Source organism: Rutidosis leptorrhynchoides, chromosome 7, assembly GCF_046630445.1.
Source record: "Rutidosis leptorrhynchoides isolate AG116_Rl617_1_P2 chromosome 7, CSIRO_AGI_Rlap_v1, whole genome shotgun sequence".
Lineage (NCBI taxonomy): Eukaryota > Viridiplantae > Streptophyta > Magnoliopsida > Asterales > Asteraceae > Rutidosis > Rutidosis leptorrhynchoides.
In genome coordinates, this window is record NC_092339.1 from 362,393,302 (window position 1) to 362,397,239 (window position 3,938).

Sequence of the window (3,938 nt, forward strand, 5' to 3'; positions counted from 1 at the left end):
ATAACAACAACATTGAATATTTCGTATTATGCTTCCAATTATTATTTATATATATACACACATATCTATTTACAAATAGTTGTTCTTGAATCGTCGGAACTGGTCGAAAGTCAAATGATTTCATGAAACAGTTCAAAAATTTTGAGACTCGATTTAATAGACTTTGCTTATCGTGTCGGAAACATATAAAGATTAAGTTTAAATTTGATCGGAAATTTCCGAGTCGTCACACTGCCCACGTTTAATTGAAGGTTGTACGCTGGACAGGCTGGCCATGCGATCGTATGGCCAGGAAGGGAGAATTTCATGCGATCGTATGGCCTCAGGAGGCTGGCCACATCTATAAATTGGAATGTTTTCTGGCCGAATTTTACACACTTCACACTTCTTTCTTTCTTTCTTTCTGTAATTCATATTTATATTTATATTTATAATTATAATTTTAATTTTAAGTTAATAATAATAATGTTATTGTAAGAATGTTTTACGGGTTTTAAGTTGGAAATCTGTCCGTGTAACGCTACGCGATTAATCACCACTGTAAGCTATGTTCTTTCTTTTTAAATTAATGTCTCGTAACTAAGTTATTATTATGCTTATTTGAGCCGAAGTAATCGTGATGTTAGGCTAAATATTAAGACGGGGTTATTGGATTTTGTACCATAATTAGGGTTTGGACAAAAGACCGACACTTGTGGACATTAGACTATTGACTATTAATAGATGGGGGGTATTGTCTAATCTAATGACAACTCATTAGAATCTGTCGAACCTATCTTCAAATTAGTTAATCTAATAATTATTAAAATGATTATGTATGTCCTATTTAGTGACGTTTATACGACATCTTTTACGATCATTTAATTAATTATTCGGGTTGAGTAATTGATTATTCATTCTGATCAAGTGGGTAAATTAATATTCATATCTCATTAAAACAGGGGTGGATTACATACAAGGATAATTGGTGTAATTGTTAACAAAGTATTATAATTATGACCGATGGACTATTATGGACAAAACCTAGATAGGTATCAAATAAGCCAGGACAAAAGACAATTAGCCCGGGTAACAATTAATTAAAATCAAAACGTCAAACATCATGATTACAGAAGTTTAAAAAGCATAATTCTTTTATCGTATTTCTCATCGTACTTTTATTTACTGTCATTTTATTTATTATCATTTTAATATTTCCATTTATTTTACGCACTTTAATTATTGTCATTTATCTTTACGTTTAAAAACATAAAATCGACAAACCGGTCATTAAAAGGTAAAATACCCTTTTATAATAATATTACTATATATAATTATATATATTTTATATAGTTGTTAAAAATATAGAGTTAAACTCATCTAGATCCCTGTGGAACAAACCGAACTTACTAAAAACTACACTACTCTCCGATTAGGTACACTGCCTATAAGTGTTGTAGCAAGGTTTAAGTATATCTCATCTATATAAATAAATAAAATTTGTGTAAATTGTATCGTATTTCGTAATAAAAATAATAGTATTTTGTATTACACCTCGCACACATCAAGTATTTTGGCGCCACTGCCGGGGAAGAAAAGCGAAACGCTATATAAAAAAAATTAGTTTTAATCTATTTTTGTAAAAATATAATAAGTTTTAAACATAAAAATACAAAATTATATAAAATATATATCTAGTTATTTAAGTGTTTAAGTAAAAAGAAAATATATTAAATATGATTTATATAAAGGTATAAAAGTATTATTTTTAGTTCTTAAAAATATAAATTTATTTAAATAGATATTACTTATATTTTATTTTTAATCAAATAAAAATTAAAATAAATAAGTAAACGGGCTGGTTACTGTAGCAGCCCAAGAAGTGGCCTGGATCCATACACCATGCGACTGCATGGGAAAGTAACCCTCAACTCATGCGATCGCATGAGCTGAGGTGACAGGTCTGTTACCTCAGACGTACAATTAGGGTTACGTTTAATTATTATTATTATTAATTAATTAGTAATTAGGGTTTAGTTTTTTAATATTTAGTTTAGTTTTAAATTAATTTGTATTTTTAAGTTTAATTTAGTTTTATTAACTATAAAATTAATACTTTTATAAAATAATAATATAAAAATAATATTTTTATAAAAATAAGTAATTTTATCAATTTTTTTCTTTTTTTATAAATTATATATTTTAATCGTTTAATTCGTACGTAGTAATTTATATTTTTATCGTTCGTAGTTAATTTTAAACTTAATATCTTCCGTAGAAACTCTTATATTTCTAGATTTTTAGGCTTTGCTGTAAATTCCCTTAAGTGATTTTTCTTTAGATTAAGATTTGGGCGCTTTAGAATTTTACGACATCGCTTATCGCCTTAGTTTTAAATAAATTTTAGTGCCTTTTAAGTAATTGCCGTTTTTGATTTAGAATTCCTTTTAAGCTTTAATACCTTTAGACGCAAGTTTTAATATTTAGTTTTTAGACTTTTAAGTTTCAACGCTCTACTTTCTTATTATTGTTTTTCGAATTTTTATTTTTCGACGTTTGTTTTTCGATTCTTATTTTTCGACGCGTTTTTTTCTTTCTCATTTCTACGCTATAGTTTTTAGGACATAGAATTTTCTTTATTTTTTTTAAACTTCGACGAAAAAATTATTTTAAGCGGTTAAATTGATAGACATCCAAAAATTTCTGATTCGTAGTAATAGTTGGATTTGTTAGTGGCTGAGTTGTGGATTTTCCGACTTAAAGGATCCTGGCTCCCTGCTGCATCTTTTGGCTATTCGAAACGTGGGCAAAAGTAGAAAAGTCTATTAATTTGATAACTTATATAATTTTTATTTTTATAACTAATAGGATATTCAGTGAATGCACCGAGCAAAACGTTCACCACCTTTCATACGTTCACCACCTGTAACTCGATCAAGACATCTAGCTAATATTGCCGCTGTTGATTTTTCTTCAGAATTAGCATCTAGTCGAACAAGTACTCCAATTCAAATTTCTGATAATCCATTTTTTGAACCCGACTTCACAATTGAGAACCCGAAGGATATTCAAGGACAATTCCAAGATCCTGAACCACTAATTATTCCTCATGAACCATAAACCATTAAATCAGAATCCTCTAGTGATTTGTATTCAACAAATTCAATTATGGAAGTAACGGAACCTCTAAGTATGGAAGATCGAATGAGAGCCACACGCACGGGCCAAGGACACGCCATTATTAAGCCAGATGTTAATGCGCCGAATTATGAAATCGAAGGACAAATCCTACACATGGTAACTAATCAATGCCAATATAGTGGTACGCCAAAAGAAGATCCAAATGAACATCTTCGAACCTTTAATAGGATCTGTACTCTATTCAAAATCAGAGAAGTTGAGGATGAACAGATCTATCTCATGTTATTTCCCTGGACTTTAATGGGAGAAGCCAAAGATTGGTTAGAATCGTTACCTGATGGAGCGATTGATACATGGGATGTTTTAGTTGAAAATTTTCTTAAAAGATTCTTTTCGGCATCTAAAGCCGTGAGACTTCAAGGAGAAATTGTTACGTTCGCACAAAAGCCAAATGAAACATTATATGAGGCGTGGACAAGATTCGGAAAGTTGTTGAGAGGATGTCCTCAGCACAGTTTAGACACTTATCAAATAGTACAAATATTCTACCAAGGTGTCGACGTTGCTACACAAAAAGACATCGAAATAGCAGCTGGTGGTTCCATTATGAAGAAAACCGCAACCGAAGCTCACAAAATCATTGATAAAACAGCCTCCCACTCGCATGAGTGGCACCAGGAAAAAGATATTTTTTGTTCATCTAAAGTGGCTAGAGCCGATTCTAGCCATGACTTTGATTTCGTTTCCGCAAAAATAGATGCTTTCGAAAGACGAATGGAAAAGATGAATAAAGATATTCACGCAATACGAATCAGTTA

The 3,938-nt window shown here is 30.5% G+C and overlaps 1 non-coding gene across 1 annotated transcript; it reads right to left on the reverse strand.

The window, feature by feature from the left end:
- Positions 1-3,531: 3,531 nt before the first annotated feature.
- Positions 3,532-3,638, reverse strand: LOC139860647 (small nucleolar RNA R71). The gene has a single exon (XR_011763277.1). It is a non-coding gene; the product is annotated as a small nucleolar RNA R71 (small nucleolar RNA).
- Positions 3,639-3,938: the final 300 nt, after the last annotated feature.